Consider the following 13,970-nt stretch of genomic DNA (forward strand, 5'->3'; position numbering starts at 1 on the left):
CGTCTTTCTGTCGCATAACCACTACGAGCAAGAGACAAAAAGCAAATTTAGAAAAATTTTCATTTGTCAAACCAACGACACACTTTCTTGAATCAGCGTAACATTGCATTCCGTTGCGGCATTTCTTTGAGGAAGTTGGCTATTGTGCTCCCTATGTGATCTCAACTTTGGCCACTAGCCGATAGCTCCAAGGTCGTACTTTTTATGCCATAGCCTTGTCTTAGTCGTTTTCTTTTTCTTACATGGCAGCCTATCAGACGATTTTTCCTCAGAATGGGTTTTTGCTTTTTGGCTTGTCAACTCTTTAGTTGTGGAAAAAGCTGCACAGTCTTCTTCTATATTCAAATTACCGCCCTTGAAATGTCAGAAAGCTCCTAACGTTATGGTTATTGCGTCTTGTCGCATCCCACATTAATAGGCATTCACGTGTCTAACACCCAGAGTCCTTCCCTTATTATTGCTTAATGATACCTGGCCTATAAATTCCAGGCTTCCCTGGCTTTTTCTATACACACGTTCTTTTGCCTAACCATCTCGTACAAGAAAGAAATGAAAAGTTATTTCAACGCTAATGTGTTTGTCCTTAGTTTATCGTATAATCATTGCCTCGCTCTTGTCTTTGACCCTAGCAAACTATACATAGTGCCCCCGTTTGGGCTTGTGACTAGAGTGAGGTAAGGACAATAGGGAAAGACTTGGGCTAATTTGGTAGGGGATGCTCCGATCGAACACCTTTCTTCGTAGTTGTAAGACCCCACAAAGTTTCCTTGTAGTTTGAGCCTTGAGTGTGTCAAGTGAAGTGTAATTCTGGCCCTAAAAAATTGAGAAGAGACTTCCCAAGTGATTAGTGTTTTAATCTTGTTGAATTTTCCTGAAAATGACTTCTTATAGTGTAGAGAAATGAATTAGCTTTCCAACGATACCAATTTCGTCCAAATCCGGCATCAGGGTGAGAAGTTATGGTCGTTTTACCAAGAGTTATTGGAACCGCTCAAGTGTGATGGACAGGTTGACGGACCATCGAGTGTGCGACGGACCATCGCCCGGACCGTCGCAACTAAGATATTAACGCCCTTTTCTGGCCCAAGTGCGACGGCTAGGATGACGGACCGTCAAGACAGCGACGGACCATTGCTGAGACCATCGCCGCTGAGGCAGTGTGGCCTCATCCTAGCCAATGTGCGACGGACGATCCGACGGACCGTTGAGTTTGCGACGGACCATCGCTGCTGAGGCAGTGTGGCCTCATCCTAGCCAATGTGCGACGGACGATCCGACGAGCCGTCGAGTTTGCGATGGATCGTCGCTGAGACTGTCACATCGAGGAAGTGTGTTCTTTTTCTGACTGACGTACGACGGATGATCCGATGGACCATCAGGCTAGCGATGGACCGTTGCAGCCCCCATTCAGTATTTAAAGTCATTTTTGAAAGGGACTTTTTGGTCTTTTCCACACTTTTATCAACCAGATATATCCCAAACTAAGTAAAGAACTTCATTCATCATCCAAAACACAAAAGAGCTAGGGTTTCTCCCTCATGATCAAATCTAAAACCCTTCTCTAAGAAATCCAAGAACTCACCATAGATTCTACAAATTGAGTTGAGATTTAAGTTCCCCAAGTTCAAGAGTTGCAAGAACCTTCTCTCAAGAGTAAGAAGAAGAGTTTGAAGAAAGTTTGTTCATCCAATTTCATAATTGAAGGTAAGTGGGGTTTTGAACAAGGGTAATCCTTTCACCCTTGTGCCCAAAGGCTTATTTAAACTATAATTTTCTGCAATCTATGAAATTTTACATGATATTGAGTTAGGGTTTTTCACCAATTGTTATTGATTGCAATATCTTGATGTTTCCTATGAATTGAAAGTCAAATAGCACGATTTTGCATGTTTTCTTAAGAAATTAAAGCTGGGTTTATACCCTATGTTATTACTCCTTGAGAATTTAAGAGTTTCAATGTTCTAGAAATTGAAGTATATGAGTCTGATGATATTTTGAAACAAATTGTTGTAACTTCCAGATTTCTACATGAATTATGAATATATATGTTATCTATTATGCATTATGATGAGTTTTAACTTGAGATCGAATTATGGGTCACTAAGCCCTACTTGAGACTTGCAATTTTATGAACTATTGTGCTATAAGCCCCCATGATTTGAGTATTTTGATATTATTGAGAAATGTTTTGACCTAATGGTCATACGATTTTGAAATCCACTCTACCACATGAGATCACAGATTTGATTGTTGGGTTCTTATGGACCATGAGATTATTTTGAAAGTGGATTTCCATGAGATGAGCCAGATAAACTAAAGGGAGTAGTATTTAGCACCGAGTTGGGTAAGCTACAACAGTTTCTTACCCCAGAACTACGTGCCACCATAGGTATGAGATTTTGGGCCTGAGGCCGAGATGATTGGGCCCGAGGCCGAGATAAGTGATTATTAAGTTGACGTTATAATTCTTGGAAAGAGTATGACGCCTCTCCACAATATGAGGTTTCTTCCTTAGGAGGACAAGACGTTGGACTCCATGTAGCTCGCATGGTTTATGTCGGTTAAGAGAACCTCCCTAAACTAAAGTATTTTCCATTGAGATAGAATATTTTCCCTAAAGCTTTGAGATGAGATATTTTCTAAAGTAAACGAATTGCTTTTGAGTATTTTCCAAAGAAGGAGGTAGTTTTCTCTACTAAGAAGAGTTGGTCATCAGTTTTTAAACCAAAATCATATGATTTCAAGTTCCAAGTGTTTGAGTTCAAAAGAGTTATAAGTTCTTGAGCAATAAAGAGTTTTACTCTCCATGAGATATATGCATAAGTGAAAGTATTTTTTAAAGCTTCCTTCATCCTGTGAGTAATGAGAATAAGAGGAGAGCAAAAATTTTAAAGCCAAAGTATAATGACTTATGAGAATTGTGTTACATGCTTCATTCTACATGATTTATGAGCATTACATTTTAGACTTATTCAAGACATGTAAGTCATTCCTATTTTCATGCATGATTTGATTAAAGAGTATTGATATTATTTTATGTAAATGCATACACCCCATATACTCAGTATATTCCTAAGTGCTGATCCACATATACGTTGGTGCTACATTATCTTATAGTGTAGGTTCGAGTGCTTAGTCCCAGCCTCGTCAGTGATTCCCGAGTACCTTCATCTATATTTCTACAGTGGTGAGTCCTTATGGTTCGAAGACCTATCTTCAGACATTTTAGTATTTGAGTGTTTATGTTATTACTTTTAGTTCAATTTGAGTCAGTTGGGGACTTATCCCAATGGCTCTCGAGTTCACGGAGTAGTAGAGGCTTTGTCAGACTAATTATCAGACTGTGGTTGTGTTGATATTTCTAGTATTGTGGTCGTTTGGACTGAGTATTACCTTCGTATTTTCTTTCATTTGATATGACAGTGCTAGTGTTTTGTATATTCCTTCTTGAATGAGTTATTATGAGAAGTGATAGGCTCAGAGGGTTAGCTTGGGGCTACTTGTAGCCCTAAGCACCGTATGACGTCTCGGGAGGTGATTTTGGGTCATTACAAACTTGATATCAGAGCCTAAGGTTTTAAAGGAGTCCTAGGGAGTCTGACAAGCTGCGTTGAGTAGAGTCTTGATCATCGGTGCGTAGCGCGCCACATCTATGAGCAAGAGGCTATAAGATATTTAAGGAAAAAGTTATTTCTTTCTTTCAGATTCTATCGTGCCTGCAGTTATCTGTCTCATCTAATAATTTGTGCTCTTCTATTTCAGAAAATGCCTCTTCGAAGAGCAAATACCTATGGAAACGATGATGAGCAACCCCCACCTGTTAATTCTTTGAATGAAACTGTGTCTTAGGCTGAGTTTCGGGCGGCCTTTTAGGTGTTAGCCCAAGCAGTCACCACTAATATTCGGGCCAATAATCAAGCAACAGTTACAAATCAGCAGGGAGGTGATGTAGCTGCTTCTAGGATCCATGATTTCATGCGGATGAATCTGCCAGAGTTTTATGGGTCTAAGGCAGGTGAGGACCCACAGTTGTACCTTGAGGGGGTGAGAAAGATCACGTTGGTGATGCATGTTTTTGAGAAAAAAAGTGTTGAGTTAGCGTCTTACAGGTTGAAGGACATAACTTATGACTGGGTTGTATCGTGGAGTAAGGGTAGAGGTGAGGATGCTGCTCCTATGACTTGGCAGGTATTTCAAGATGAATTTTTGGAAAAATTCTTTCCGCTTGAGATGAGGGAAGAAAAGATTGAGGAGTTTATAAACTTGAGGAAGGGCTCCATGGCTATTAAGGAGTACTGCTTGAAGTTTAACCAGTTGGCTAAGTATGCTCCTGACTTGATTTTTGACACCCGAGCTAGTATGAGCAAGTTCGTGATAGGTGTTTCTGGTTTGGTGCTGAAAGAGTGTAGGATTGTGATGTTGCATAGGGATATGGATCTGTCTAGGTTAATAACGCGTGCAGAGTAGATAGAGGCGGATAATATTAGAGAGAGAGATAGAGTAAGGGGTAACAAAAGGGCTAGATCTGAGCAGCATGAGTATAGTCAGCCTAGGTTCCGTGGAGAAAACCGTCCTCAGTTTCAGAGACGTCCGTCTATTCCAGCTCCTTCATCAACTAGTGCTCTTGCACCTAGAGGCAGGTAGGAGCAAGGGAGCAAGTCTTTTATGTCAAGGTCGTAGAAAAGTGTTAGTAACAGTCCCCGTTATCCTCCTTGTGCTAAGTGTGGTAGGGATCATCCCGGTGAATATTTCGCTGATTTGAAAGGTTGTTTTAGTCATGGAAAGCAGGGCAACAGACTTAGAGATTGTTCGCATGCTAGGCAGGGAACCAGAGATGCCCGACCTCAGGCACAGACTACTAGTACACTAGCTCATGTCTCTCATCTCGCCCTTATTCAGGGCGCTTCATCTAGCACTGCTGGCGGTTAGTGCCAGAACAAATTCTATGCCTTACCATCCCATCAGGAGCAGGAAGACTCTCTCGATATTGTTACTGGTATGCTCCACATATTTTTTTTTATGCTTATGTGTTGTTAGACCCCGTGTTAAGTCTCTCCTATGTGACCCCACTTGTGGCTGTAAATTTCACAATGAGTCTCGAAAAGATTCCTGAGCCTTTCTTAGTCTCCACACCAGTAGTAGAGTTAGTTGTTGCTAAACAAATATATAGAGATTGTCCTATTACTGTTCTTCATAGAGTCATACTTGCTGATTTGATAGAGTTAGACATGGTGGATTTTGACCTTATTCTGGGTATGGATTGGCTTCATTCTTGTTATGCATCTATAGACTATTGTACCCGTGTGGTCAAGTTTCAATTCCCTGATGAGCCAGTTTTTAAGTGGTCTAGGAGTTCGGTATCTCTCAAGAGTCATTTTATCTCCTATCTGAAAGCCAGAAAACTAATATCCAAGGGTTTCCTCTATCACCTAGTTAGAGTCAAAGACACTAAGTTTGAGGCTCCAACTATTTAATCAGTCAATATTGTTAATGAGTTTCCTGATGTTTTTCCGAAAGATCTCCCAAGGGTACCTCCCGATAGAGAGATATAATTTAGGATTGAGCTTCTTCCCGACACTCATCCTATTTCTATTCTGCCATACCGCATAGAACCTGCTGAGCTTAACGAGTTGAAAGAGCAACTCAAAAATCTTTTAGACAAAGGTTTCATAAGGCCCAGTATTTTTCCTTGGGGCGCACCTATTCTATTCATCCGAAAGAAAAATGGTTTTTTGAGTATGTGCATTGACTATCGTTAGCTTAACAAGGTCACGGTAAAAAATAAGTATCGTTTTTCGAGAATTGATCACTTGTTTAATCAGTTGCAAGGTGCAAGTTATTTCTCCAAGATAGACCTTAGATCCGGCTATCATCAACTTAAAGTGAGGGAATGTGATATTCCAAAGACATCCTTCCTAACCCGCTATGGTCACTTTGAGTTTCTAGTTATGTCTTTCAAGCTAACTAATGCCCCAGCAGCTTTTATGGACCTCATGAATCAAGTTTTCCAGCAATATCTTGATATGTTTATCATAGTGTTCATAGATGACATTCTTGTCTACTCCCGCAGTGAGCATGATCATCCAGATCACCTTAGAATTGTCTTGCAAACTCTTAGAGGTCACCACTTGTCCACCAAATTCAGTAAGTGTGAATTGTGGCTAAGGTCTGTAGCCTTTCTGGGTCATATTATTTCAGCCGAAGGTATTAGAGTTGATCCCCAAAAGACAAAAGCTGTAAGAAATTGGCCTAGACTTATCTCTCCATTTGACATTAGAAGTTTCTTGGTTCTAGCGGGATACTACCACCGTTTTATTGAAGGTTTCTCTTCTATTGCGTCTCCCATGACCCGGTTGACCCAAAAGAAAGTTAAGTTCCAGTGGTCAGATTCCTGTGAAAAGAGTTTTCAGGAGTTGAAGACTCGACTTACTTCAGCCCCTGTGTTGACTTTGCCTGATAGTACAGATGGTTTTGTGGTGTATTGTAATGCCTCTAGAGTTGGTTTAGGTTGTGTGTTGATGCAAAAAGGTAAGGTTATAGCCTATGCCTCTAGGCAGTTAAAGCTGCATGAGAAGAATTACCTAACCCATGATCTTGAGTTAGCTGCTGTGGTCTTTGCTTTGAAAATCTGGAGATACTATCTTTATGGTGTTCATATTGATGTGTTTACTAATCATAAGAGCCTGCAGTATGTTTTTACTATAAAGGAGTTGGATCTTAGGTAGAGGAGGTGGTTAGAGTTGTTAAAAGACTATGATATAAGTGTGTTGTATCACTCGGGCAAGGCTAATGTAGTGACGGATGCCCTTAGCAGATTATCTATGGGTAATGTTGCTCATGTAGAGGAAGGTAAGAAAGAGTTAGGTCGTTATGTGCATTGTCTGGCTAAATTGGGTATTATGTTTCTTGATTCAGCTGAGGGAAGTACTTTGGTGCAAAGTAGTTCCGAATCTCTTTAGTTTCAGAAGTGAAGGAGAAGCAAGATAGAGATCCTAGTTTGGTCAGACTGGAGGAGGTAGTTAAGGGCCAAAAGGTAGAGGTTTTCTCCCAAGGGGGAGATGGTGTGTTGAGATTGCAGGGTAGATTATGCTTTCCGTGTGTTGATGATCTGAGGCAGAGGATTATGGCTGAAGCGCATGGCGCGCAGTATTCTATTCATCTCGGTACTACCAAGATGTACTGCGACTTGCGGGAAATATATTGGTGGAATGGTATGAAGAAGTATATAGCTGAGTTTGTAGCAAAGTGTGCAACGTGCCAACAGGTTAAGGTAGAGCACCAAAAACCTGGTGGTGTGATGTAAGAGTTTGGTATACCCATTTGGAAGTGGGAGGTGGTGAATATGGATTTCGTGATCGGATTACCTCTTTCGCGTTGTCATCATGATTCTATTTGGGTTGTTGTAGAAAGGTTGACTAAGTCTGCGCACTTCTTTCCCGTGCATACATCTTATACAACGGAGAATTATACTAGATTATATATTCGAAAGTTAGTCAGGCTGGACGGAGTTTCCTCATCTATCATTTCGGATAGGGGTACTCAATTTACTTTTTAGTTTTGGAGGGCGTTTCAGCAGGGTGTTGGTACCCAAGTTTTTTTGAGTTCCGCTTTTCATCTGCAGACAGATAGTCAGGTTGAGAGGACCATTTAGACCCTAGAAGACATATTAAGAGAGCGTGCTCTTGATTTCAAAGGTAGTTGGGATGAGCATTTGCCATTGATAGAGTTCTCCTATAACAATAGTTACCATGCTAGCATCGGGATGGCATCATTTGAGGCGGTATATGGTAGAAGATGTAGATCACCCATAGGTTGGTTTGAAGTGGGTAAAGCTATCGTTACTTGGCCTGATGTAGTGTTTGAAGCTATGGAGAAAGTTAAGTTGATTAGGGAGAGCTTGAGGACAGCTTAGAGTCGTCAAAAGTCATGCCGATGTGAGGAGAAAAGATCTTGAGTTTGAAGTGGGTGATTTGGTGTACTTGAAGATTTCACTCATGAAAGGGGTGAAGAGGTTTGGTAAAAAGGGAAAGCTTAGTCCCCGTTATGTTGGCCCATATAGAGTCATGCGGAGTTGTTATCCATTTATCCTATTTTTCATGTCTCCATGCTTAAGAAGCATATTGGTGATTTCGTTGTGGCAGATCCTTCAGAGAGTGCAGATATTCAGAACAGTCTTTCATTCGATGAGATTCCCATTGAGATTCTGATTCTCAGATCAATAGACTGAGGAACAAAGAGGTTCCCTTGGTCAAAGTATTGTGGCGTAACTAGTCAGTTGAGGGCGCTACTTGGGAGGCAGAAGCAGATATGTGAGCCAAGTACCCGCACCTCTTTTCTGTGAGTTCAGATCAATCCAAAGGTATTATTCTTCCTTAATTCAGCCCTTCTAATCTAAAGTTCAGCTATATATCTATTCTTGCATGAGTTCTTGCAATTTTCGAGGTATTCAAGAGTTTAGAAAGATTTTGAGATAGTTTAGCAAATTGCTTCAGCTATTTGTACTCTGTTTTCCTGTGTTCCTAGTCTAACAAGCGACATTCGAGGATGAATGTTTCCAAGGGGGAGATATTGTAAGACCCCGCAAAGTTCCCTTGTAGTTTAAGCCTTGAGCGTGTCAAGTGAAGTGTAATTTCGACCCTAAAAGATTGTGAAGATATTTCCCAAGTGAGTAGTGTTTTAATCTTGTTGACTTTTCCTGAAAAGAACTTCCCATAGTGTAGAGAATTGAATTATCTTTCCAATAATACTAATTTCGTCAAAATCCAACAACGGGGTGGGAAGTTATGGCCATTTTACAGAGAGTTGTTGGAACCGCCCAGGTATGACGGATAGGTTGACGGACCGTCGAGTGTGCGACGGACCGTCGCCTAGACCGTCGCAACTAAGGTAGTAACTCCCTTTTCTGGCCCAAGTGCAACGGCCAGGACGATAGACTGTCAAGACTGCGATGGACCATCACTGAGACCATCGCCGCCGAGACAGTGTGGCTTTATCTGGGTAATGTGTGATGGACGATTCAATGGACCGTCGAGTTTGCAAAAGACCGTCACTGAGACCATCGTCGCTGAGGCAGTGTGGTCTCATCCCGACCAACACATGATGGACGATCCGATAGATCGTCGAATTTACGATGGACCATCGCTGAGACCGTTTCATCGAGATAGTGTGCTTTTTTTCTGACCGTCGTGCGATGGAAGATCCAACAGACCGTCAGGCTAGCGACGGACCATCGGTTCAACCGTCGCAATGCCTGTTTAGTATTTTAAGTCTTTTTTAAAAGGGTTTTTTCAATCTTTTCAACTCTTTTATCAACCAGATTTATTCCAAACTAAGCAAATAAATTCATTCATCATCCAAAACACAAGAGAGCTAGGGTTTCTCCCTTAAGATTAAATCTAAAACCCTTCTCCAAGAAATCTAAGAACTCACCATAGATTCTACAAATGAGTTGAGATTTAAGTTCACCAAGTTCAAGGATTGCAAGAACCCTCTCTCAAGAGTAAGAAGAAGAGTTTGAAGCAACCTTGTTCATCCAATTTCATAATCCAAGGTATGTGGGGTTTTAAACAAGGGTAATCCTTTCACCCTTGTGCCCAAAGGCCTTTTTAAACTATAATTTTTTGCAATCTATGAGATTTTACATGACATTGAATTAGGGTTTTTCATCCATTGTTATTGATTGCAATATCTTGATGTTTCCCATGAATTGAAAGTCAAATAGCATGATTTTGCATGTTTTCTTAAGAAATTGAAGCTGGGTTTATACCCTATGTTGTTACTCCTTGAGAATTTAAGAGTTTCAATATTCTAGAAATTGAAGTATATAAGTCTGCTGATATTTTGAGACAAATTACAGTAACTTCCAGATTTCTATATGAATTATGAATCTATATGCTATCTATTATGCATTATGATGAGTTTTAACTTGAGATTGAATTATGGGTTACTAAGCCCTACTTAATACTTGCAATTTTATGAACTATTGTGCTATAAGCACCCATGATTTGAGTATTTTGAGATTATTGAGAAATGTTTTGACCTATTGGTCATACTATTTTGAAATTCACTCTACCATATGAGATTACAGATTTGATTGTTGGGTTATTATGAACCATGAGATTATTTTGAAAGTGGATTTCCATGAAATGAGCGAGGTAAACTAAAGAGAGTATTATTTAGCATCGAGTTGGGTAAGTTACCATGATTTCTTACCCCAAAACTACGTGCCACCGTAGATTTGAGATTTTAGGCCTGAGGCCGAGATGATTGGACCGAGGCCGAGATAAGTGATCACTGAGTTGAGGTTATACTCCTTGGCAAGAGTATGATGCCTCTCCCCAACGCGAAGTTTCTTCCTTAGAAGGACAATACGTTGGACTCCATGTAGCTCGCATGGTTTATGTCGGTTAAGAGAACCTCCCTAAACTAAAGTATTTTCCATTGAGATAGAATATTTTCCCTAAAGCTTTGAGATGAGATATTTCCTAAAGTAAACGAATTGCTTCTGAGTATTTTCCAAAGAAGGAGGTAGTTTTCTCTACTAATAAGTGTTGATCATCAGTTTTTAAACCAAAGTGATATGATTTCGAGTTCCAAATGTTTGAGTTCAAAAGATTTACGAGTTCTTGAGCAATAAAGAAGTTTTACTCTCCATGAGATATATGCATAAGTGAAAGTAGTTTTTAAAGCTTTCTTCATCCTATGAGTAATGAGAATAAGAGGAGAGCATAGATTTTAAAGCCAAAGTATAGTAACTCACGAGATTTGTGTTACATGCTTCATTCTACATGATTTATGAGCATTACATTTTAGACTTATTCAAGCCATGTGAGTCATTCCTATTTGCATACATGATTTGATTAAAGAGTATTGATATTATTTTATTTAAATGCATACACCCCCATATACTCAGTACATTCCCAAGTGCTGATCTACTTATATGTATATGTGCTACATTGTGTTATAATCTAGGTTCAGGTGCTCAGTCCCAGCCTCGTCAGTGATTCCCGAGTACCATTGTCTATATTTCTACAGTGCTGAGTCCTCATGGTTCGAGGTCCTATCTTTAGACATTTTAGTATTCGAGTGTGCATGTTATTACTTTCAATTCAGTTTGAGTCAGTTGGGGACCTGTCCCAACGACTCTCGAGTTCACAGAGTAGTAGAGGCTTTGTCAGACTAGTTTTCAGACTGTGGTTGTGTTGATATTTCCAGTATTGTGGTTGTTTGGACCAAGTATTACCTTCATATTTCGTTTATTTGATATGACAGTGCCAGTGTTTTGTATATTCCTTCTTGAATGAGTTATTATGAGAAGTGATAGGCTCAAAGGGTTAGCTTGGGGCTACTTGTATCCCTTAGCATCGTGTGACGTCCCAAGAGGTGAGTTTTGGTCGTTACAGTAGTGTTCCCAATATTTTTCGTTAATGTTGTAATTACCGCCACTGCATTGCCAAAGTATGCTCGAATCTTGTCCTTGGAAGCTTGTCCAGTACAGCTTAACAAACTCTCTTATTCTGGGTTATAAGTTGCATTAAAGGTAACTTACAACTGTTTGAGATCCCGTGAGCTGATAGACTCTCACTATCTTTCGATAAGAGAACCTGAGCTGTGGGGAAACCTACCCTTCCTCCTTTGTTGATGAGGATACATTTTTGTTGGGGGCTCACCGCGGATAATTATTGTCCTTAACAACTCCGACCTCTATTGAGGGTTTCATGATTTAGGTCATTTCCATCTTAAAAAGTTTATGAATCTTATTTTTGAGGGTCCGTTGATCGGGATACATGCTTCTTTTAAGGGGCCCATATGTTGATGTGATCTGATGTACTACAATTTGCTTCTAAAGTAGGAAATCAAGGTAGAATGACTTTTCAAGTTGGGCTTGTTTCGAACATGGCGACAACGCTTTCCTCGAGCCCTCTTTTGTTTTCCCTTTATTCCTTGTCACATAATAGATTCTAAAAAATTTATATCATGTAATCTTTTACCTTGTTTTAGGTGTTGTGTTATAGTATTAAATGAGACTTTTGTTCCCTTCATTCTGAGTTCAATCTTCAAGTTTATTTCCCTTGTTTTTTGTGGATTATCTTTTGAGCTGGTAACACTCTCTTCAAGAAGCGATTACGTCAATGTTATAGCATCGAGCTGGTGATTTTAATTTCTACGACACGTTTATCAAATTCCCTCACTTTTCTAGAGTTTTTTTTAATAAAATAATTATAGGAGAGATCCTCTTTTCATAGTTCTTCTCCTCTGCAAACCTCGATCCCGTTATGAGACCGCTTGGTCTTTGTATAAACATCACCCTATCGAAGCTTTGGGGTTTAGATACCATCTTTTTCTATTGTTGATTTTGAGATAATTAGATTTGTAAGTGGGTAAAGAGCAAGTGTCACGATTCTAGCTTCAAGTTAGTAGTAAGAGTTTGTAGGATAGTAATTACACAAAGTAAATAAATTCAGCAATAAGCAAAATAGATATTGATAACAAATTTGAATAACGACATAGTCCGCAACTCTTTATCTATGATCTAGTCGTGGCTGCAATTATTAGATTAGTGAGCAAAATACCATGACACAAGTAAAAATCAGCTAGAAAGCTTAAGAACAAAGCCAAAGATTTTTATTGTTTGAGTTTAGATAAGAGCAAACTCGAATCCTTTTATAATAGGGGGTAGTGCGTATTTATAGGGTACAAGGCTTGCTTTCGGCCAATAGGAAAGTACCCTTTTAGATCTATAGTAGGACAATCAATGGCTAAGAGCCACTTGTCTCTGAGCCATTTAAAGGTACTAAACCCACTTTGTATGTCTGACATAGTTCAATCGGGGGTTGGCTATACATTGGAGATCCCTAACACATTATCCTTATCTTTATCCTACCATTGTTGCTAGTCTTAGGCTATCTTTTTCTCGCCCAAGAGGATATTCCCTCATCTTAATTATGCTCGGGGGACAGTTCTATCATGGGCCGATTCCACTTCTACCTAACCCGAGTCGGTGCAATCTTGATTAAACTATTTTACCCCGTACATATAATCCTTCTATCCTTTTGTCGCAATACCATTGTTGGCGAGAGCTGGAAAAGCAAATTAAGAAAATTCTTTGTCTATCAACCCAATGGAACACTTACTCGAATTAAGGTGACAATTTATCATGTTGTAACATTTTTTTTTAAAAAGTCGGCTATCATTCTCCATATGTGGTCTCCACTTTGGTCATTGTTCGATAGATTTGAGGTCGTACTTTGGTGCCATATCTTTGTCATAGTTGTTTTCTCCCTCTTACATGGAAACCTATCAGTCATTTTCCTATTAATAGGTTTCTACCTTTTGATTTGTTCATTTATTGGTTGTGGGAAACAATTGAATAGTCTCTTTCAAAATCTAAATTGTTTTCCTAAGATATGTTTGAAATATATTGACATTTAAGCTATCGCATCTTATCACATCCCATATAGATAATCGTCCGTGTGTCTAATATCTAAAGTCCTTCCCTCTTTTTTGCTTAATGATTCCTAGCCTATAAATTCCTGGATTTCATGGCTTCTTCTTTACACGTTATCTTTCGCCCAACCATTTCATATCAAGAAGGAAATGGAATGTTCTTCCTATGCAGATGTGATCATCCTTAGTTTTCCCTATAGTCCTTTCCTTATTCTTGTCTTTCACCTTGATAAACTATCCATAATTTTCGCATTTGGGCTTATGGCGAGAGTGTGGTAAGGACTATTTGAAAAGCTCAGAGGTAAAGATGGTAGGGGATACTTCGACCAGCCAACTTCTCTATATTGGTCTTGATTTTATTCGTTGATGCTGTGATTCCAGCCACTAGCATTGTCAACTGTGTTGAAATCTTGTACTAGAGGCTTTCTTGGTTTATCCTGACCTGGCTCCTATTGTTTAGGGTACGAGTTGCATTAAAGGTATCTGACTATTGTATTGTACCCCACAATTTAAAGGACTCTCAC

The sequence above is a fragment of the Capsicum annuum genome, chromosome 9 (genome assembly GCF_002878395.1).
Source record: "Capsicum annuum cultivar UCD-10X-F1 chromosome 9, UCD10Xv1.1, whole genome shotgun sequence".
Lineage (NCBI taxonomy): Eukaryota > Viridiplantae > Streptophyta > Magnoliopsida > Solanales > Solanaceae > Capsicum > Capsicum annuum.